General features: G+C 38.3%; 1 protein-coding gene and 1 long non-coding RNA gene across 3 annotated transcripts in view; one reads left to right on the top strand and one right to left on the bottom strand.

Moving 5' to 3' along the window:
• The window catches only part of LOC141446294 (netrin-3-like), a 200,108-nt gene that overhangs the window by 92,156 nt on the left and 83,571 nt on the right, over positions 1–24,381 (bottom strand). The window lies entirely within an intron of this gene.
• Positions 1,223–13,807, top strand: LOC141446301 (uncharacterized). 2 transcript variants are annotated; one of them, XR_012453619.1, is made up of 6 exons: positions 1,223–2,021; positions 5,173–5,774; positions 6,949–7,042; positions 10,214–10,336; positions 12,336–12,473; positions 13,493–13,807. It is a non-coding gene; the product is annotated as an uncharacterized lncRNA (long non-coding RNA). The 2 variants fall into 2 exon arrangements; XR_012453618.1 differs by lacking the exon at positions 1,223–2,021 and having other exon boundaries at positions 4,927–5,774.

Raw genomic sequence — 24,381 nt, 5'->3', positions numbered from 1 at the left:
CAAAATTAATAAAAGTTATTGCTTAAATAAGGTTCACCAACAGTTCACACACTAAATAAAGTAGAATAAATGGTAAATCTTTAGAATAGCTCCCCAGAGGCGTGGCCTAATTCGAAGTGATTCTGATTCGCTGTTACTATAGAACCCGCCATATTCAAATATAAATATAAAACTATTTCTTTATTTTATATTTACACTTAAATCTAGCGGGTTATATGGTAACAGCGAATCAGAATCACTTCGAATTATTTCTTTATTTCTTAATGGGGGGCTTCGCCCCCCACACCCCCTGATTTTTTTTTCCCTTCTCCTAACCTACCTAATCACCCTCAATTTTTTAATTTGTGTCACAAGATTCATTACAATAATTACACAGAACAACACAAAAGAAATTTACCTTATTCTGTGGAGTCCTTTTCCTGAGGAGGGTATACTTGGCGGGGTCGAATAGCCTCGGCACCTCCAAACATACTTATCAATCACACTATTTTTTTTAACTATTTTCATTTCTCATCCACACTTCGGACATACATATCTCCTACTGATCAAACCAACATCCATACAAAATTTTATAACATTCATTACTCCAACCTCATTCACACTACACTCATGCTTTAATTTAAAAAAAAAACTGCCAATTTAAAACGCTCATACTCATAAAGTTACAAAAAAACGGCACCTCAGGTCACACACAGTGCACTCGCGGGAACTATTAATACATTAAACAGGAAGCAGTTGCTAGGCAGTAAGTGTACTGCGCATGCGTGCGAAACATAAGCGTTACGAAATTCGCACAATCCGAAACAGTTCATTGGCGGGAAGTAGTTTAACTTTTCCCCGGTAGGTGCGCTGTACTTCCCACCCCCTAAACATAAACAGGCCACGCCCCCGGGGCGCTATTCTATAGATTAGCCGAATAAATAAATGGAAGAGTGTTTACTCCTTTCTTCGACTGACCAGCCTTTCCTTCGCAGCCCCTTTCGGGAATTCTCTCCTTGGTCCCTTCTTGGATCTGGGGAATAAGCAAGACTCAGAAATGTCAGTTCGCTGTCTCAGACTGGTTCTTCCGCTAGCCAAACCTTGACTGACCTCTCTGGTGACCAAAACTCGACTCCCTTTTTTTCTTTTTGTAGTTTATAGATCTTGTTCAATTTTTTTTCTTTCCAGGTGACTTTTTTCTAACCCTCCATATCATATGGTTACATTTATTTTAATAAAACACTAAATTTAAATTTATCAAAATAACCAAAAAGAATTACATATATACAATCTTTGGAAATTAAAATTTCCTACACCCCAGTAGCCTCCATCCAAACGGTCACAAAACCATGGACCAACTCCATTCCGCCATTTTTCTTACCCCTAATAATATACTAATTTGAAATTAGTAACACAACCCAATTCGTAGAATCCTCTTTTTCGTTCCTTAAGGCGTAATTTCCGGCGACACTTCAAAATCTGCTGGAGTGTATGATTAAATGACATTTATTTAAGGCCAACTTTTTCAGTATCGCGAACTCTAAATTTTGAACTTTGGACATGTTCGCAGTACTTAAGTAGTTTTGGAGTAAAAATAATGAACAAGCGATGCGCACAATGAAGGTAGAAACTAAGGACTAAAAATTTCTGTAAGTAGATAGTGAAGTACTTCTCCAGACCATGATCCTTCCAGGAAACGCCAAAGTGGGATACAAGAAGGGGTAACAGAATGGAAACTAGTTTCCTGTTATCGGCGGCAGAGCCAAATAGATAACACAGTCAGCTGTAACAGATTTATTTCCCTCGATGTATTGGACCACGTGACAACTGTAATGCCCAGGTTGTGATGTTAAAAATCCGAGCTTAAATTACTCTGAGGCGGGGGGAAGGAAGGAAATCACCGGGATGGATGCAGTGATGCTCTTCACCCAGCACAAACAGAGAAACTTTTGCAAACTTCTTTTCCCCACAGCTATCAGTGCTACCAATCCCCCCCCAGGTCATTGCAAAGATCCTATCTACTCGCTGGACAGGAACATATCGTAAGTATTATCATCTTGCTCAGTGTAAGGAAGGACTCTAAAGGACCTCTTAGGGGGATGGCGAGGGTTACTGTCTGCTGGTTACAAGGATCTGCAGCTCCATTTATTCTAACTCGATCTGATCTGGCAACTAAAACAAAGCAAACGGTAAGCAAGACCGTTTTACTCCAAAAAACGATTCAAGAAATCAGACATCCTTTACTGGAAATATATATCTTGATATGGCCCATCTCTAGCTTTCCATCGCCTTCTCAACTCTTAATATTAAAAATAACCTCTTGTGAACACTCGCACGACTTTACGTCACCCCGCAGTTTGCGCAATAAAATTTTATTGAAACATCAACTTTATCTAGAATAGTGTCCATTTTAAAGGCACAGAAAGGTTCAGTAGAATAACACTTCCGGTTTCAGATTTCCTTTAGATTTGGAATGTTGGTTGCATAGCTGCCCTCCCAAGGCGCCACGGTAGTCGAGCGGTTAGAGGCGAGACCTGTAAAGCTAAGATGTGTTGTTGGTTTAGTGGGTTCGATTCCCCCGGTCTCTAGGCCTTGGATTTTATTTAATGGTTAATATGAGAAATTTACAGTTAAGTATGTTTGCTAGTCGCCTCCGTCCACGGCACCTAATTGGTAGTTGGACGTAAAGCCCGCCTGAAAAAATAGGCAATTACTTTACTTATTTGCCCTCCCAAGAAACTGGTTATCCCTCTAAGTACGACGTAATCACTTGAATGTTATCCTGTTAGGATTAGGGAATTCCGAGATTGTGTATTCCTCAACGAAAAGTGCCACTTTACGCAATCGATTGTGACTTTTCTTAGATTTTCTCGAACTGCCTCTAAAACTTTCGCCTCTAAGATTTCTTTTTGGAACCGTACGGAAGAACGCTACGATTTCAGCAGAGTGAGGATTCGGTAATGAGGATTCGGAGTTTGAAGGAAATATACAATTCCTCATCCTTTCCCTCCCAATTTGGGAAAGAATTCCTGATCTGGCTGTATCTGGACATGAGTCTTCTGGTCGCTTCCCTTTATTCTGCCAAAACAGTGGAGGAGAGAGGGTAGGATAGATATGTGTGTCTGTGTGTGAAGGCCAAAGAAAGCGGGTACATGTGGTGTGGAAAGGTTTCTTGCGGCCACACGGCTGATAACGCACACCAATGCAACACAAATAAAAACTCCAAATCTTATCAAAATGAGGGAAGGGGGTGGTACTACCAGTGAAACTGGTTGTCAACCCCCTCTAGTTACGGTGCCTGTATCTGTGTTTGTAAGTGCGGATACGATGTGGTAATATATAGAACAGGAGATAACAGACTGGTTATCTCTCTTACAGAAGGTTATTTATCGTCTTCACACAACCCTCATCCCGTCCCACCGCTAAAAACAATATGGCTGCCAAAGCTTCCAAGAAACCCAATACTCACTAAAAGTGAGCTCTGCTCTGCTAGCTCCCCAAATACTCACAAAAGATAGGTTAGGTTACAATAACCAAGTATCCCAAGTATCGTTAAAGTCTGTAATCATGATCAATCAGGAGCTCGGATCATTCACAGTATTGGTATGAGACATGAAAGTGTAGTTTGAAATTTAGCAACAACTTTTACTGATCTAATTTCTGTTTTCCTAATAAAATAACTAAAGAAATTTTGGCGTTCACGCTCACAACGGTCAACACAATGTGCGTAAAAAAATTTAATTGACAAACAGAAACATGAAATTATCAATGTGGCACTTCCGCACAGCCAATTTTTCGAATAAATGATTTAAGTGCAAATTATAGAATAAACTGGTTTGCATTGGCTACATCAAGTTTAGACAAAATCGTTGGCAAAAAATTAAAAAAGCAAAGAGGTACTTCCGGTGGGCTGTTCCTTTTTTTAAATTTAAACTTTTCTACACGTTATTCACATTTAAACACTACACAATCCTACCTAGGAGGCAGTGGAACTATCATTTACTGGATCTTTGCAGCATCTTAGAAGTTAGGGCGCCTCAGTAGTGTCCGCACGTGCCGGAATATATAATTATTCAGCGTGCTAACCAAATGAATGTAGTAGTTAATTCTCCTGACACTTCCTGGCCATTAATTCTCCTGAGTAGAATAGAGGCAAGGCCGCCTAACGTTGGATTAAGTATAATAATTTGGATAATGCTGGCGCAGAATTGACAATGTTGTTTCGTTATGAAGATCAGGAACAAAACAAGGTGCGGCCCACGTGCGGACTCGTAGACGTGAATCTGTACGTGATGGTACTTCGGCAAATCGAGTCATTGCAAACTCCTCGCCCATGATCGTGATCACAATGCGTACAGCGTCTACATTGTGAACTGTATTCCACCTTCTTGTAAGCAGGCATATTTCCCTTGGGATCGACACTCAGCCCAGGCCCTGTCTGTTGATGGCATGCGGTTTCCACGGTAACTGGTGAAATCATCGCTCTTCTCACTTGGAGAGAGTATTGCGACTGTGTCAAATTTATGACAATATCTAGTTTTCACCGGAAGTATTCGTTATGAGTTCGCTGGAGTCCGGAAAAGCGGTGTTTAGGCAACGAGCTCAGTATGTGTACAGTCCAGCTCATAAACAGTGTATAGCTGAGCTGCCTAAAACTCTACACCGGAAGTAATACGTCATTTGGAAGATTTGTCCCGATTTTGTGATTTTCTTGAAAATGAGTCCAAAGATTGGTTTTCAACCAGGATATCCTCTGCTCATGGAGACCTTCGATATTTACCTCTATGGAAATTCTATTAAAGGGCACTTGTAAAAAAGGGGAATGGTAAGCTTCTCCACTGAAAGGCCCAAAAAGTGTAATGTACTTCCTGTTCAGGGAATCACCATTTTTACGGACTCAAAAGGAATCAATATGACCAGATCGCTCCTTACCGAGCCAGAGAAGGCACAGGATGTAAGCAAATTAAACTTTACCTTGCTCAAAAAGTCTCTTCTACCCCCTACAACCCCCTCTGCCACCCCCGTTGGATGAATTTCTCTGTGAAAACATTTCAAATAAAACTAAAAAAAAAATTTTTACAAATTTAATTTCGATTACGAACGCAAGAAGTGTACCAGGGTTAAAGAGAATCGTTAGTCACGAAATTGTAAAAAATCGATGAAGTAGAGTGGTAATTTCCGGGTCCTTTGCAGGCTTCCAAGCAAAATATCGACCATAAAGTATCCACGATTTTCCGAGTGATGCAGCGATAAATATTTCCAGACCGGAAGCCAAAAATTAAAAGAAATCCCTTTTTCATAAGGGGACCGTTTTTTACGATGAACACTGAAAAGCGAAAGTCTGAGCGATCCACGTGGAAGCAGATCGAAGAAGCAGATCGAAGAGGCAGATCCCTTCATCATAACTTCAACATGTTCACAGAAGAAACATTATCCATTCTAGAGCCGTACCCAGATCACTATCAAACAAGAGCCACTCAAATTAGAACAGGTGTAAAAACAAACATAAACGAGAATTTAAGGCAACATGAAGATCACCCCCTCTCGCTCCGCAACAATTTCGTATTCTCTCTCTCTATTTCCAGCATCAACTGTCACCATTGTGATCCTTATCGCAACGAAGAAAAGGTACAAGAAATAAGTAAATAAATAAAAATAGTGGTTAGTAAAAAAGAGATACAAACTGAAAAAGATGCTGTCCGGCTATCACATTGTGGTCATCTCTAATTTCCTGCAGAGACAGGTTGTGATCATGAAGAGTGTGTTGGACAGCAAGATGGCGTACTGAAAACCAGGTTAGTATCTCAATTAAACTGGTTCTTTTGTTAAAGTACTGTGTGCGTTTTTTTTTTTTTTTTTTTTTTTTTTTTACTGGAGATAAAGCTCCATGTTTTATGTGAGAGGGGTACGTCCGGTAGGTGTCCAACAATAACGGGATAAATGGGATCTAGAAATGGAGAAAAGGAAAACTGAGCGCAATAAAGGTGGACAATGGTCTGGAGAGAGAATTACAGATGGTATCGTGAGTTGAATACATTTAACTGAGGTGCTCTCAGGGTGGAGATCTGATGCAGATACAGTTAGCACTGGCGAGCTAAAAGAGGACACTAGGTGTAATAAAGAATGCAGTCCTGGTGGTAACTCTTACCCCTTGAACAAGGAAGTATTACGATCGTACAGACTGATGTTGTGCCCTTAAGAGGCAAGGGCACAATAAAGGCAACCAGATAGTTATATTACATTGTTTTGAACAGAATCATTGTAAAAGATCTGCTCTAAGCACTATATTCTCCATCTATGTAATTAAATTTACTATAAATGTGGAATTTTCTAATTACTAGAGAGTTAAAGTAAATATTATATTTGTTTCACGATTTAATAAGATGAACTCCCACGCGGAGGTCCCGGGTTCGAATCCAGCAGCTGACCCTTAGATTTTCTCTTCCTAGGAGCTTCTTACAGCTCACTGTCCGGTGATGGTCAGTGTTGTCTGTAAAGAGAGAACACTGTCCGGAGGCCGGCAGTGCACTGGAAAAAGCTCCGGGCGCTAATAACCTCAGCTGTTGATGCGCAAAAAAAAAAAAAAAAAAAAAAAAAAAAAAATAAGATGAAGGACCAGCTCCCCTAGAACCATCTGAACTCCATATTTTCGAGAAAAAAAAAAAAGTTTGAAACCAAAGCGATAAGCCCAAAACGTGAGTTATATGCCAACGTTTAGACCTTCGACAATTACAGAAAATTTAGAAAAGCCGTTCTGTAGAGTCATACTTTCTCCGGTAAATATTACCCAAAGTGTTATAGTTGTACAATTTACTCAAATCGCCCATTAGAGAAGAGATTAACATCCGGTTTAAACTATATTATTTTTTACGTGTTGAGGCGACCTCAAAACATATTCTTTTAATGATTATGAAATTTTAAAATTTGACTCAATGTTTAACCATTATTAAATAACTGACAATGTTTCAGGAATACAGAATTTGAGGAGAATTTAAAAGTCTGATTTTGGGAAACAGTATTAAGAAGAGAAAGTAATATAAACGAGAGAATTAAGATATATTAGGTTGGTAACACTGGCTTAGGTTATATAACCTCAGCGCTGTTTCAGTTGCATGTTGGAGGGAATGAAAGTTTATCTTGTAAGAGAGTTCCATCTCGGTTAAGGGAGGAGGTTAGAAGGGTTTTCTTTAACAGGCAAATGGGAATACACGAACACCCGAGGGAACAGAAATAGCGCCTCTTAAGCCTGGACTAAATAAGATAAATCCCCTCGCCCACTTGGAAAAAAACCTTTAAATATACGGCACTACACACTCATAACCTCCTAACATGTTTATACTTGTGGCCAAAACAAGAGGAACTTGAAACTTTGTCGCTATGGCCGGGCGCAAGAACACACACTGACCGGACATACGTACTAGCCCAGTATTTGGGATGTGACAGACATGTTTGCTGGAACTGGGAATCGGGGCAAGCGTGGGATGTTCTACTCTAATGGGATTCCTTCACCAGACAGCGCTGTAAATCTCTGTCGCTGCGAGAAAACTACTCACCCTAGTTTTCTCGACTATTTCCTCAGACTTTAGCCGATCTTAGAGGAGACCCTGGCTAAAACTGAAGTAAGCGAGAAAAGAAGAAAAAAAAAATGCCATTAAATTGTCCGTCAGCTGGAGATCTGACAGATCAAACAGACACACTGTTTGAGTTTGGAAATCCTGGTACACCGCAGTTTTCCCCGTGGGAAATCCCTTCTAGCGGAAAATTAAGACCAGCGAGAAACAGGGAACAATAGTCTCAAGACTTCCTTTCTGCAGATCTCAATGTTCTTCCTCCAAATTATCCATTTTTACGTTTTCTTACCCCTGAAACCAGAAATTATTGCCATCGTTTCCAGTTTTCTAATTGAGTTTTCATCGTGCTTCGAGCTCCGCCCCCATACTAAATTTAGAGTTCTGTGTAGTGCTTACACATTAAACTACCAATTCTATTTGAAAAAATTGATTCAAAAATCAATGTTCAATCCCAATCAATGTTCTCAACTAACTAAACTTTCGAAGAGAAGTTAGAAACTGCCATGGGTGTTCCCAGAAGATTGTAAATTCCAATTAGGGAATATTACCAACGCTTAAGTTGTAGACGGGGTCTCCAAACGTAAAGTTTGAGCTTTTTTCTTATTTTTGAAAGCCCTGGTTCATATTGACGAAGTTTACAAAAACTAATTTAGTAGTTTGACGTAAAACATAAAACTGCAGATCTTACTTCCTCTTCACACATTCACTAGAAACCACTGGTTCTTTTCACTCAATAAACTGAAAACGTGTGTTTCCTGAAAACTTAATACTGTATAAATTTTAAATGACTGCATTAATTACTTGGTGAATTATCGGCTACCAGCGGATATGGCAGCGCTAACTCTGAAGTAACTACTTCTTGCAATAAATGTGAACACGAAACAGAGATACGGAAGATTAGTTCTAGTAAAGATTCCAGAACAAAGCGAACAAAAAAAAAATTAACATAATTGTTTGAACAGAACAAAGTTGGCCAGTATACAGAGTTTTACCTATTGGGCTGAGTTTACAGCTGGTGCCAAGTATTATATGCGATATATGAGGACAGAGTTTCTGAAGTCCTTTTGGTGTCCATCCAAGCAGACGTAAATAAGGGTGAGAGAATGAGCCGGAGGAAGAGGGGTGCATGTTTGCCGTAAAGCTCACAACAACACATAGCGACCCCAGGCCAATATAAGGTCTCCTCCCCACTCCCCTCTAGCAAGCTTTGAGATCCCCTCCATAGCCAGTACAACCAACTTAATAGCAACATATTGGAGGCCAGTTACGTCATCATCACGGCGAGAGGAAGGTGAGGCTGCAGCCTGCCACACTATTGGATTAAATACTTAATTGTCCCCTTTATTTGGGGGCTGTAAAACATTTTAGACAGGGTGTTGCTTGCGGGCAGTGACTATTCCCCAGCCTCTATTGTCAGATCCTGTCTGCTTCTGCCACCCCGGAGTTCACAGAATATTGAAACCCAATCACACTATATGCGAGTATCTCAATCGGAATCGTCCCCACAGTTCTGTCCCCAGTTAGACTAAGAATTTTCACCATCAGCTTTTGGCAATGACGTATAGTTCCTGGAGTTCGTGGCAGAGAAGTAGAGCTACCCTCCACCCCACAGGATATCATCAAATCCGACCAAAGTCCTCCCACTCCTCGCACAAACAATATTCTACTTCCGCATCCTGTACATACACCCAGACATGCCTGAACGACTGAGAGAGACACTAATCCTTCGGCCCTACTAATTCTCCTCCTACCCACACCCACACTCTTGGTAAATAGAACTCTAACCCAGGACAAATAGAGCAGACAGACTGGTAATTTACTTCCGTCTCTTCTATTGCTGTCATTCTTCTCTATGTCGCTCTATTAATGTTTTCTGTTGATGACAGACCCGGGTACTAAGACATAGAAGCTTCATATGGATGTAGAGTATTGTTGAAAGGCTCTTTGTTTCTGTGTTAGGGCGACCTTTCATTTGATGATATTAATTTTGGTAACCACCCTAAATTCATTCTTATAAAAAATCTTAAGCGAACAGTTAAAAGAGTTTTTGTTACGTCAGAAATAGAGATTATCCCAGCATCTCCTAAAACAGTTTTCACTATAAAACAAAAAAAAAAATGCATCACCTCTTTGAGGAGAGCTACTTGTAAGGAAAACCGTTCGTCTAAGAGATTCATACTTCCGGTAAACAGCCTTGCTTCAAAGCTCCGGAAAGATCATTGCAACATAGTTACTTATTTCCACAAACACAGCGTAGGTGGTAAAGCAAATTTTCCGAAAAAACAAACATTAGCTAGCTATCCGGAAGTATAATAAAACTTTAGGAAATCAGCTATAATGGTTTACGCGCAATTCGGGAAATTGAAAGAAATTTGAGGGAAATTCACACTTTTCAGCAAGTGTTTTCTTTGGAATAAGGTAATGGAATACGATCCATTAAGCTGAGGTGGAACTTAAGGAGCGATGATTACAATCAGCTCCTCTCCCAGGAACATGATTGATCAATTATTTAGGGGGATAAATAAAATGTAGTTGTTCCTAAAGAAAATGAGTGACGTCACTTCCGAAATAAATATTCAAAAAGTGGTACTTCCGGTGGTGAAAAAGATTTATTTCAAATTCAAATTCTTTGCATTTATCCAATTCTAATTAATATTTCACAGAGGGCCACACCACTGAAATGGAACATTATGCGGCGGGGGAGATAATCTGCTGGATCAGAGAAGACTATGAGGGGCTTCAACAGCACCGACGGGGATTCCCTGGAAGAGATTACCTTAACACAGGTTGGAAATTCCTGTCACCAAATAATCAGCTTTAATGTATCAAGTTTTGGGGAAAAACAGAATCAAATCGTCCAATCAAATCAACAATACTATGAAGTAATTTAGATGGTTTTGAGTGGTCACCTCTTTTGGGAAAACAACATCTAATGGTCCTGATTTCCTGATGTCTGCAGCTCGAGAGAGCGAGAAGACTGAGTTGATCACAGCAGATTAGGCACAGCCGATGTTACTGTGGACCATTCCCAAGTTTCCGACCAGAATTGGGTCACAGTTTCGTCGTATTCTGTTCTTCACTCACAAATATTCCCTAAAAAAATCTTTCCTGCGCCTTTAGGATACCTCTACTGAGTAGTTAACTTCCTGTATAATCCGCACTTAGAGGGAGTAAAAGGGACGACCTTAATAAGAAACAAGAAGTAGAATCTAGTTAGTAGAGGACATAGACAGGAATTTCTATGAATAAGTAGGTTTAGCTGACCAGCTGCTGGCTTAAGGTGACCCCAGTTTCTTCGCTTTCTGGAACTGGTACGCATGCGCGCGAGCGGACAAGGACTAGATAGATCCGAAGGGCCCAATTAATAGCCGGTCTGGAACACTGAGGGCTGTTCCCTAAAGTAACCCGGACATCCCTGTTACCACGACTTCATCATCTTCTTCCTACCTTCCTTCCTGGTTTAAAGTTTACTTCACGCAACATCTTACCACGAACACCACCGCTAACTATTCCCGTCTAAACGCCTCCTCGCTTGCTACATACAGTCCCTGCTGAGTTATGCCTTGCCACTTGAGCGAGACTAATTAAATGGTGTGTGTAACACATATTAAACAGGGCCGCCCTCGCTGTACTCCATTACCTCTGGGACGCCCGCTGGCTCTAATAAACTCTGAATTCCAATTACTTCTGTTTTATTCCTTAAAAGAAATCTTTAGGGGGAACTACAGCTTCTTCTTATCGTGATTCTCACAATTAAATATGACTAATTACATTATTTTTTACTGATTAATGAATAATCATCAGGACTTACCATTTGACGAGGAGTTAGCAGGAGTAAGAGCCCAACTCCTTACTGGAGCGGCAAATGACATTACAAAGAAAGCACAGGATGAAAACTTGTTTATCTCGTACACTTGCTCGTTTAGCTAACTAAGCATGCTTAACTCATTATTTAGAAATGTAAGTTTTGCAGAACTAGGTGGTTTTTCTTGGTGACATCACCTGCAGATTTGAACATGATGACGACCTTATTCTTCATCTTTTAAGCGCAATAATACTTAAATAGTGAAAAATTTTAGTAATTTTACATTTCCGACTCCAGTCAGACTGTGTTCCGTTCCGACCTACCGAACTCCGAGGTCTGGTGCCCTCGGGTACGACGGGAGCAAAGGCCACCCTACAATATCCTTCATGAAGAGTGCAAATAATTTCCTTTACTTAAAAAACAACAAAAACCTTTCCAAAACTTGAACAATTCTAAAAAATCTCCTGCGCTAGTCCGTAGAGGGAACGAAGAAGAAGCAGCAGCAGTGAATTCAGGACCAGGAAGCTAAGATGAGATGTAATTGGATGCTGGGAGTAACACCCGCCGAAACAGATAAATGAGGGAAAATTGTATTAGAAAGTTAATTACTTCCGGGTCGCTAAGGGAAGGTGAAGTTTTGCCCAGTGTAGCGACCCCCTTCTAACAAGCAAAAATATAGCCCAGTTACAGATTATATTTGATTAAGATCAAGTAAGCGCTGGTAGTGTACGCTTGGAGCTCCAGGTGAGAGGGGAGGTTACGCTCAATTATACTCCTTACATAACCTGATAGAGGAACTGTTGTCCTCCCAATACAATCACGGGAACATCCAGCTGTCCTTAACAATTCTGTATTCACAATGTTGCCAACTTAAATTTAATATTAATATTCAGTATTGTTATTCTCCTGCCAGCCAACTAAGTTTTATCATAAAATTAACGATAATCACATAATTACAACATCAAAATGTGGATTTCCAGGTCTATTACTGCGCTGTAAACAAAATTTTGAGATACAGTTACAGAAATAAATTTGAATATTTATATAGACGGAGATAGTGGTGAGAGTACACCGTTACTCCGCCGTGACAAAGGGACAATATTTTAGCCACATTACAGGTACATTTAAAACTACTAATTTATAATAAAATCACTGTTCGTGTGAGTGAAAATGATTGATTAACAGGTAAAGAAAGTTGAATCCGACCAAAACAAACGTGTGAGAAAACATCTGCTCAATAATACTTGCTGGACCGAATCTATGACATAGGGGTGAAGCGGAAGTTGAAATGAGGCCATGTTTACTACCCAGAATCGGTTCACGTGTTCCTTGTTTAGAAATAGCAAAACTATGTAACAACAATCACAACCCGGGAGCGGGGGCAACAAACACAAAGTAGTGGCAACTATCACAATAGTTAGATAGGAGGGGCGCACACCAATGGACCGGAAATAAAATTGCTGGGTCTGGCCATGTGGGTAAACATCAATTGGAGCTGGCTGATTGATTGATTGATTGATTGGTCTGACGGGATTAGTTAAAGGAAGGTGGGGAAAAAATACAGGAGGAGGTGCAGCTGTGAATCATTCACATGACGGTCCTGTTTCTGCGGTTAGGGCCTCAAAAAGGGCAATTCTTCTGGCTCCCAATGAAGCTAGATTGCTGGAAACGGTTGTTCGTCTAGTGGTTATGAAGCATGGCTTTGTAAGTGAGAGATCTCCAGTTCGAATCCCGCGTATGACTACTTATTATTTGTTAGGAAAAATTGTTTACAATAAAGTATGAGATTCCACCCAATGCCCGACACCTAATTGGTAGTTGGACGTTAAGCTCCGCCTGAAAACATAGACGATTCCTTTAGTTTCTGTCGCTCTGTCGCTCTGTCACACCCACCCGGAACGTACACAGTGAGGTTGAGAAAACATTTTAACGGACAAAGTATTATTAAAAAGTAGATTTCCTGTTTAAAGTCAATTCCAAAAATTACGATTGCAATACTTCCTGTCAGCTAACAGTTAGTTGCTTTTTATTTTTATGTATATTTTATAAAATCCAACAAATTGCCTAAAATAGTGGTCGCGATGTAGGTATATATGTATATTATTCGATTAAAATTTAACCTTATTTTATTATTTAGACTTCACATGTCACGCCTAGGCTCTACATGTCACGCCTAGGCTCTACATGTCACGCCTATGCTCTAAATGTGATGTCCAGGCTCTACATGTGATGTCCAGGCTCTACATGTGATGTTCAGGTTCTAAATGTGATGTCCAGGCTCTACATGTGATGTCCAGGGTCTAAATGTGATGTCCCGTACATGTGATGTCCAGGCTCTACATGTGATGTCCAGGCAGGAGAATAGACTGTTTGTAAAACATTTTGGCAAACAGTATTTGAATTTTGAGGAAGTCCCAAAAAATGTAATTTGCAGATCAGATAAATAAAATAAACGAACACTGTTTTATTGTTTAGTCATTAAAACTGTCCAGTAGGACAGTTGTATAAGGGTTGATCGTCAAAAACTGCACGAAAAAGCGTAACGTTGAAAAACACCCAACTTTGACAATTTTTTTCTCTTTTTCTATAAAAGATAAAATTCCCAAATTTTCTTTATAATATAGGGCAAATCCTCCTTTATGACTGTAATTTTTTTGCAACAATCCAGATCTAATAGGTTTCGAGAAAAAAGTTGCCGAAAATGAGCAAAAACGGCATTTTCAATCATTGTTGTTGTTGTTGTTGTTGTTGTTGTTGTTGTTGTTGTTGTTGTTGTTGTTGTTACCTTTTTTGTAAACCGCGTACCGCCTAAACGCGCGAACCGATTTTCATGAATGAGGTATCATTCGATTTGGAATTTTATGTAGATGTGCCTTTTGGGGGTCTCGACGCTGTACATCAAATGGGGGAGGAGTTAGCCCCATTAATGTAAGGCCCCCTCCAAAATTATTATTACTAATTACTCTGTAAATCATGGCCCGATTTTGATAAAATTTGGTAGGATGATAGAGTTAGAGCTCCTCTACGTAACAGTAAAGCGACGATCTGCTCTTACACTTGTTAGGTGAAGAATAGCAATCGTTTCAAATTATCGACACGTGAACCGATTTTCATGAATGAAGTGTCATTCGAATCGAGATTTTGTACAGATTTGCACTTTAAAAGCCTCGACGCTTTGCCTTATAAGGAGGGGAGTTTGCCCCACCCAAATAAGGCCCTTTCTAAAACTATTATTACCAATATCTCTATAACGCTTAGTCCGATTTTGATAAAATTTAGCTCGAAGAAGTGATTAAAGCTCCTCTACGTGGCTGTGAAGTGCCATCATGATCTTACACCTACTAAGAGGAAGTACTACAATTGTTAAAATTATCAATGAGTGAACCAATTTACATCAATGAATTGTCGTTCGATACAAAATCTTTGCCTTTTAGGGAGAAGTACTGTAATCGCAGTTTATTTTTCTTGCTCCTCTTAAAAGGAAGTACTGAAATCGCAGTTTAATTTTACTATTTACGTACAAATACCTTCCTATTTTATTCAAAACGCTTTCTCAAAAAAAATTGTTATTGAGGATGGTTTGGGGACCGCAACTATAATCATTCTTTAAAAAGATCTCTCCAGTGGTAGTTACGGTTCCGATTTAACACCTTATCAGGTTATAATGATAGAATTGCTTATTCCAAATTTTAAAAAAATCTGTAAAGCAGATATGTAACTTTGCAAAATAGACAAAAAGGAAAATCTATCCAAAAGGTACAAAAATCTCCTTAACAAAAACTTACAGTTTAAAATGTTGAGTATAAGGGTAGATTAAACGCCAAAAGGTACACAAATCAGCGAGTTCCCAACATTTCATTAATACTTCATTCATATTATTTAAGTAATTTTACCTCATTAATTTTCATTATTATTTTTTAAGAATTTATTAGATGTCACAGACCCTTATGCTGGCCAGTTCATTCATAATATTTTTTTGTTATAATTGTGATAAATGTATATTACATCTTCGTATAAATAGGTACTTTATTTTAACTCTATTCTAAATTATTCTTCTGATTTCTCTTTAATGTGCCCTTTATTCTGAAGTTGTCACATATACATGCATGTTAAATTAGAAAAAGTCAAAGTTAGAGTCGGCTACTGTTTATATTTGAATCACGGAGGATTTAAAACAATATTTCAGTCTTGAATTCGTCTTACCGAAATATTCGTGAGCTCAAATAACACACAGTTAATAACAAGTAGATTATCGAACAATATTTATTCATTTCTCAATTGTAATTTAATTTAGTCCCCCTAATTTTATTTATAGTAAAATACAGGAATAATTAGCTGTTCTAAAAATATGCATATCTTATTTATTTTATATTACATATATACAACATTGTGAGAAGAACAGCTACATTGAGAATAACAATTACTTTAATCGAAGAATGAACTTAAACCGACGATTTTTATTTAAAAATAAAAATAAATAAATAGATGAAAATGGGGGTCAACTGCGAACCCTCACTTTTAGTCGCGCGTCAGCCGCGTATGCGGGCAGGAATCTAAAATCAATTACATATTCTGAAACTAGAGCTGACGGGCAACAAATTTTTCCTCTACCATTTTTTGCTCAGATTAACCGTTTAAGCATGAAATGCATTTGAGCCGTCTTAAAATGAACACCCTGTATATATATTATAACGTTTTCTTTTTCACCTGTGATTAATAGTTTGATTATTATAGATAAATAGATATTACAGTCAATCTAAGTTAAATGGTGTGCTACTTGAACAAATATTTTGTAGATTAAAATGGCCAGCATAAGGGTCTGTGACATCTAATAAATTCTTAAAAAATAATAATGAAAATTAATGAGGTAAAATTACTTAAATAATATGAATGAAGTATTAATGAAATGTTGGGTACTTATTGATTTGTGTACCTTTTGGCGTTTAATCAACCCTTATACTTAACATTTTAAACTGTAAGTTTTTGTTAAGGAGATATTATATAAAATGACAACTTGCATATAAAATATCAAGTGTTCAGTTCAAGATGAGTTGTTTTATTCACTTTTATTTATGATGAGTTTGATGTTTAAAAATTGGACTAATTTGAACTCCTAACATTTGAACTTGAAAACTGAACATTGTCTAACAAATATTTACAATCTAGGTAAACTTATATTTCGCTTTAGATTTTTTCTAAAAGGTGTAGATAATTTTTGTAACCTATACAATGTGTAAACAGTTAAAATCGATAAAGTTAACTAGATATGGTATAAAATGCAGCACATATCGATATCGCTGATAGTGTGCCAAGTTATTTGTAATGACAAGCAACCCCCTCTAATCAGGGATAAAACTGCAGCGTAGGGCAACATTTCCGTTGAGTTTAGTTAGTTTGGAAGTTGTGTGGGGATTAGGATTTAGCGAACTATTATTTGGAAGGGCTGACTCACCGCAAATACAAACAGGAGACCGTCCCTAAATCCCTTCCTCCCGGCCATACATATCACTTCCTGCAAACCACATGCAATTTATTAGGCTCACATGCTTGCTAACTTTAATCCCTTTATTTAGAGCCAAAAATAAAGGAATAAATAAATAAAATAAGAAAAAGAAAAAACGCTGTTCTCAGGAGAACTGAATAAATACTGGGATGAGATTCAGCAAAGACGACACTGGGAACACTCCCTCCACTTGGTCATGACGTCTGGATGTTCAAATCTAGAGCAGTGACACAGACTCAATACTTCGCTTCGTGATATTTAGAGCTATAAAAAAGATCGCCTCTAGAACTGAAGAAATAAAAACCTTGAGGATACAACAGTCGAGCGGACTTAGGATGCTGAAATGTTACTCCAGATGAGACACTAAATTTTAGGGACACTTTTTATTGTTTTGAACTCTTAACGATGTTGATGAATTAGCGTCCATATCTAGCTCTAAAACTTAAGAGAAATTTCACCCTCGATGATACAATAGTGGAGCATATCAGGACTCACATTTCAGAAATTAAACGATCTCACCTCTAATTTCGAGTCGCACTATCTCGCTTAGGAGCTCTGAGCTGCATAAAAGTTGAAGTCATATTGAAACTCTATATTCTAAATCTTCAGTTCGAGGAAATACAGGATCCTAGAGTGTCACACACGAATCCAGAGTCGCAATATTCGCGTTCTGATCTTCAAAATTTTATTACCTACTTCTAAATCCATGACCTGAGCTACAAGAAACGGAAGAAATATTTAAAAATAGAAAACCAAAGAAGCTGATTTTTAAATAAAAATGCCTTATTAAATGAAATTACATGAAAACTTGTCTCAAGAAAACTAAGTTGGCTTTAGTTTGTACGAACCTTCTTAGTTTTGGCGATTCTGAGGTATTCGACGTTCTTATTTGTGATCCGGAGATGGAATGGCACAAGCTGAACTTCCCTGTACGTCAACATAAGTCGCAACGGACTGACTGCATATGAATGTAGTTTCTAATTCAACCAAAAAACGACAAAGCGATTTCTTTGTATCTTAGCTAGTCACTTTTCGCTTTCTAGAAGTTCACTAAGATATTGACGTAATTCTAAAATAGAAACTTTTCTTCCGGCATTGATAGTAGCGCTGTATGTGGTGTATGCCTAATCTAGGCACTGCCTGTTTCCAGGAAAGTCATGAACAAAATTTGTAACAGTCGGCATCTAGGACACTGTGCCAAAGAAACCATTTGTAAGCTAACAATTCTCCGCTCAAATCCAGGTCACTTTCAGAATGCATTGTAATCACTATTTCCCTCCACCTCTCCGCATCCGAATTCACTTTTATTCATAATTAAATGGTATTTATTACATATGGCGCAATAAATGTTTACCATAGGTTGACATTTAAAGTTGCAAACCATCAAGAATATATGATACATGATGTACGTCTGTTTAAAAACCGCAAAGTTGAATTGGATACGCTAACATGAGTGTGTGAGTGTGTGTCTGTGCGTGTGTGAGGGTAAACAGACGTAAAAACCGCACAGGAAATCAAATAAAAATCACATGCGACATGTGGACACTTAGATATTTGTCTTTATATTCTGAATTTATATAAATAATTCTGTTGTGGCGTCTAAGAAGAAGAGAGACGCTGCCAAGGAAACTAGGGCCTTCCCTCTAGAATACAAAATGAGGGTCAGGGGCATCATCTCTGACAGACAGCCGTGATGATACATTGTCCGAACTACGACTTTATTTATGATTTATGAAAGCGGACATCATAAATTTCTTGGTAATACGTCACACTAGAAAAGTAAGTCCATCAACTAACTCAAAAACTAAAATCCAGTTACTGGCTTTTAAAATACACAGATATGACTAGTAGGTTAGCGTGGTTGTTTTGTATTGGTAGGTGGTAGGCGTCGTGATTCTGCAGTTGTTAGGGAAACTTTCTAAAAATAATAATGGCTATCTGCCTTAGTACAGAAGGCCACAAAAAAAAAAAAAAAAAAAAAAAAAAAAAAAAAAAAAAAAAAAACTTTCTAAAAAATAAAAACACCACAGAAAAATCCACTAGGTGGGGGATGAATCTCATGTAATAGAATCTCTGGATATCTCCACCGGATACATCGAACTGTACGAGTACACAACAGCAAATATATGGCCAGGACATGCAGACACAGAGGTTCAGCATGCAGTGGGCAAGAACGTCAACCATCTTGTGAGGAACGCAAACAATGCCGACACTTGAATGGAAGGAATGCAAGTGAAATAAACAAGGAAATGCACTGCAGCTCTATTCATACCGGAAGTCACACTACTTTCTCTTATCACCACAATTTATGTAATAAAATGATGTTCAAACTGACAATTAGTTTTAAAAATATAGCTGAACATCGATGTTCTCTGTATTATAAATATTTCTGTTGAAGGAACGTTGAGGTCACAACTGCCCTAGAACGATAGTTTCAAATCAAACTGTTAGACCTGAATGACGCAACACATTGTCAATGTTCAATCGCCATCGCCAAGAAAATTGTGTAAAACCAAAATAAGCACTACCGGTGTATTGATGTTCTTCCGGGATTCTGGACAAGACGGCATAAATTACCTGTAAGTGCGCACAATTTAAGGAAAACCGGTAGCAAAAAAACACAGTAAACCTTTCCCGCGAATTGTACTTCCGTTAGACCGATGTTTCTCCGACTGCGATCGCATTACTTCCTCTTTACCTCGTAAGAGAACAACTGAGGAACGCCCCCCCTATAAAAATTAGAAAATATTTACCGTGAGAGGTTTGCACAAACAGTTGGTGTCACTAATCATTCAACGTGATATTTAATGCGTAATTTTGTTTAAAAAAATGAAAAGTAGGAAAACTAGAGATTTGACTAGACTAACAGCTGTTCATATTTATGGCATTCAGGAAATAATTTCAACAATTATGTATGCAGTGGCTGTAATGAAAGGTCATGCAGGCCGTCTGGAACAGTGAATAATCTCTCTTGGAGGCGCTACTTATTAAATACCATGACTTAGTAATATTTATACTTAGTTTATGAAGTCCTTTGAAGACTTGCCTCAAACTTAACACTAAGAAGTACGAACTAAAAGCCGAGTAATTTTTCAAAAAAAAAGAAAAAATATGTATATACATATATTTATTACAATTACCTTTTCAAGAAACTGTAAGAGATGGTGAGGCCACCTTGAAGGCATATTTAGCCATGACAGAACTCTGTAAACCGGATTGGTGCTTTGAGAAGGACCATGAGGCGTGAAGTCTGACTGGAATCGTAGCTTTATTCCAGTTCTAGTTGAATACCTTCCACAGTGATCACAGTCCGTTTTTATTCCAGACTGACTGTCTATCTTTGAAGTAGCTAAGGTGTAGACGACAGCGCAGGGATTGGTTTACCAGTAGATCAGACTGCGTCTCCTTAACACAGGATCCACAACTTCCAGGATTCTCTCAACTAACTTAACTTCTTCCCGGAAAATATTTCAAAAATCGAATACCTAAGAGGAAGTAACAGGGAATCGGAAGATTAAGCAGTGTCCTGAGCAATCGGGTTCTCAACTAAAATCTCGAAATGATTTTTCGAGGAAATACACTTGCCTGGATATTTCACTTTCGAAAACGATGTACACTTTCGCCACTTTCTTTTGATGAGCAACGAATATTAGCACTCCAAATATCGCGCTTCTTCATACTTTCGGCTGTGCGCTAGTTCAGAACCCCTCCAGACAAGTAGAGTGGTGTACATTGCAATGTATAAAAAGAGACAGAAATAGATACTCTCCAGGGCCTACTAGATATACAAATGTATAAATATACGTGTACACTTAGCGGCTGCAATAGCGGACGTTTCTACTTCCTAAACATAACCAGCATCAAGTATCCACTTTGTAAAAATAAATCCGCTTCCTCTTGCATACTCTGCCAGCGGGGACTCCTCCTCTGTCCGGGCCATTACAGCTGTTGGCTTCCAACTCCCTCAATTACCGTCATTACACAACAAACAAACCGCTCTACTGCAGCCCTGGCCTCACCTTTATCGTACAAGTATTTATAAACGAAATGAACACTTGTACTTTTCTCATTAAACCTGCTGAGATCATCACACGACTTTGTCTTATTCAATTCTCGAAGTTGTAACACAAACTTTTTTTTCAAAATCTGCATTTTAAGAGATAATGAGATTTTGAAATTGCGCAATGGCACTTCCCCTGAACGGCACTGTTCCCGCAATTCCCGGAAGAGTTCCAAAACTCTTCCAAAGAAATGTTTTCAGTTACGAATAATAAAATCAGAGCAACAAAATTAGATCAGCAATCTGTTTTACGCCCAGGAGCACGCCCCATCCTCTAGGATTTGAAGGAGAAAGGGTGTATTACCAACCAACAGCGATGGTTGGATCGCTGGATAAAACAAATATGTGAGATCAGTTTGCAGAATCCTTGTCCATTATGGTAACATCGTGACTCTAATGTTGTGGATATCGATTGTGCTTATTGATATTCATCTTTCTTTCTCTGCTATTAATCTGCTCATAACGACATTCTCTATTGTGTTTTTTTTTTAAAGAAACAAATAAAAAATTTCTACCATTAAACTTTTACAATAACTAGCGGCAAGTTACAAGTCTCTACAGGATCAGAAGTAAGAAGTGGAGCCCATTACGACATAGCCGGGGCTCCAGCAGATATGAAAAGAGAAATTGTTGGCAACATTGCCCAAGGGTAGCACTTTTACCAACCTACAGTTCTCTGATTATCGTACTAAAACTCGTGCTTATCCGCTTTTTTTTCTGTCTCTTCCTCTTATTTTTTTGGCGGGCAAACTGCTCCGGCCCCTTGACACCCCGAGGGGCTTTATAATACCCCATACATCTTCGACAGCCTAATGTCTCCTAAACTTGCTGAACCTTTAGAATGAGCTAAAGTATTTATTACAGTTATCAGGACGGTAAGAAGTCATTCACTGTATTTCCAAAATGTTTTTTTATTATTTTCCATAACTGGAGAAGTGATGTCACGGGAGGTGGCCAGGACCAATCTTTTTAGAGTAAGGATCCTAGTGAGGGATAGCAGCTACCCAGCCCTCCTCGATCCAAAGAGCGTCCTGCGAGTGGTGATACCACTGGCTCCGATCGGTGGCAAATAACCGGCGGAATATCTCTCAAGGACTTTTGGGCTGGAGAAGTATTCCCTAAGAATCACTGGACTTCAAAAAAAAGAAGGGGAAGTTTCCGGTTCTGCACCAGGGAGCGGCACAATAAGCCACTTTTGCTCTAATCTAACGATTAGAAAGTTTTCGGATTCACGTGGATCTTACATTTAAGCAAAGTCCTTACTATCGAAGGCGGCAGTACCTTAAAGGAACATTGAGATCGAGTTCTACGATTTTTCGTTCAGGAGCCATTTTGTTTCAACACAAACACCTGAAAAAGAGGAAGTGAAGCAGGGCATCACCAAAGCATTTACTTCCTGCAAAACTCCTCCTTTAAAATATTCTGATTTCAATATTAGAATCAAAAGAAAGTGCATCCGTTACTAAATGATTATTAAACAGAGAAATAATATGGATTCCTCAATTTTTTAATTTATTTACTTTCCTCACCAAAAGTGATTAATGTCTGACATGGTGTCAAGATGTCAAACAACGTACTTCACGTTGAGTTGCTCAATTTATTATTAATTATAGAATAAAATCAGAAATTGGAATCTCACTGTTCGCTTCTTCGTCAACCAGTCGAATGTCGAGACAATCATGGTTAGAAGTTCTTTTACTTCGATATAAATACGTTGGAAGAAAAGAGATAGAAAACTAAATGATGTTCCAACATGAACATATGCAAAGAGGTACAAATAAATACAAACAAACTGTAATATAAAACTATTCATACAAAACATAAAGACTTTGATAACAATCTAAATGACATTGAAGTAGATTAAAACAACATATTAATAAAAAAGAAAAGAAAAGAAAACTACACGTCATGAGTGTGTATGTGTATAATAACTTGCCTCCTGTATCGACTAGTATGTGATCAAGGCGCCAGTGGCTTGAATGAGGTTTATCCTACTGCTTTTATAATTCATTAGAAATGTTCAAAAAAATAGAAGAAAACAACAGCTGCTTTAATTTTTCGTTTGATTTGATTTGACTCTGAAGGTTGGTTTGTTTCAAACTCACTTCATCTTGACTATTCTTAAGGCTGCGGAAACTAAAACAAAGGAACTCTAGAGAGAGTGTTTCGAACCAATTATTTTAAGGACAATGCGTCACGCAGGCGGACTCTAACTTATTCCCTTGTAGTCAACTTTCAATTTTCTGTTTTCCAGGTGTGTTGGTACTCACAAAAATACAAAGACCAATCAGAGATGTCACCTATTTCGTTCACAGGTGACCTCGATCGCGAAAGCTCTAAACGCTGCTTCATCAATCCGCACTACCACAAAGATCTGATCAAGTCGCACCACACTGTAGGCCCGACTCACTGATTACAGCAAATGAATCACAAATAGTGAATAAAAAGTTTTGGAAATATAAAAAAAATGGAAATTGGCCGTAGAGATTTCCACAGAGTAAAGCCCGGCCAGAGAGATGTGGAAGATTCGTTTCATTTGGCTGGCTACTGACACCCACAGACAACGGAATTAACTGTGCCGCCATAAACAGACAATTACCCGCGGGCACTCATGTACCCGCACCAGCTACTCCCCGCATTCTACTCACAATGTCTGTCTGTCTCTGAGTGCGGGCTTTTTCTTTTTTTTATTATTAATTTATTTTCTAATTTTCCATTTAACCAAAAAGTAATTACAAAGTACCTTCGTTTACAACTTCACAACTGATTACAGATCTACTGTGCGCATTCACACCACTGCCTTCCAGTGCCATACTTATTCTCTCTCTAAAAAAAAGCCTTTTCTAAACTCTGTCTACTGCTGAACGTCCAAATGTCCTCCATAAGTAAATGATGTAGCTGGCTGGCCTGCCGCAAACTATGTTAGCCAAACCTGTCTACTTCTCCCACTTGGAAGCATAACCATGAATGGATTCAATTTTACTATTCCAGCTTCCGCCCCCTTAAAATCATCCTTCAACAGATTTTTCTGGACCAATGATACAAATAAAAGAGATTGATCGTAAAATAAACATTTCCTCCCCAATTGAAGAAAATTCTTTAAATATTCGAATTATTTTATGTAAAACCAAAACTTTTTTTTGCGTTTTCCCTCAAATTTGATTTGCCGTTAAATGTCATATTCCCGCCAAACTGTAACTTGTTATGAAACGGCCTTTCAGAGTAAAGTAGCGTAAACCCAAAATAATGAACTTACAGGAATCGACCTAACTTAAATATACAATATAGTTATATTTTACTTTTTAAAGTATAATTTTGTTCTAAATGATAAATATAATAATATGCTAGAAACGATATACATATCTAAGACAGAAAACAGTTTAAATTTCAAAACTGACACCAACAATACAAACAACATATACGCCAAACTTACTACAAAATACTAGACAATTGGCAACTCTGA

Source organism: Rhodnius prolixus, unplaced genomic scaffold (assembly GCF_049639745.1).
Source record: "Rhodnius prolixus isolate KJV_2025 unplaced genomic scaffold, Rpr scaffold_1, whole genome shotgun sequence".
In the NCBI taxonomy this organism is placed as follows: domain Eukaryota; kingdom Metazoa; phylum Arthropoda; class Insecta; order Hemiptera; family Reduviidae; genus Rhodnius; species Rhodnius prolixus.
This window is presented reverse-complemented; position numbering and strand designations above follow the sequence as displayed.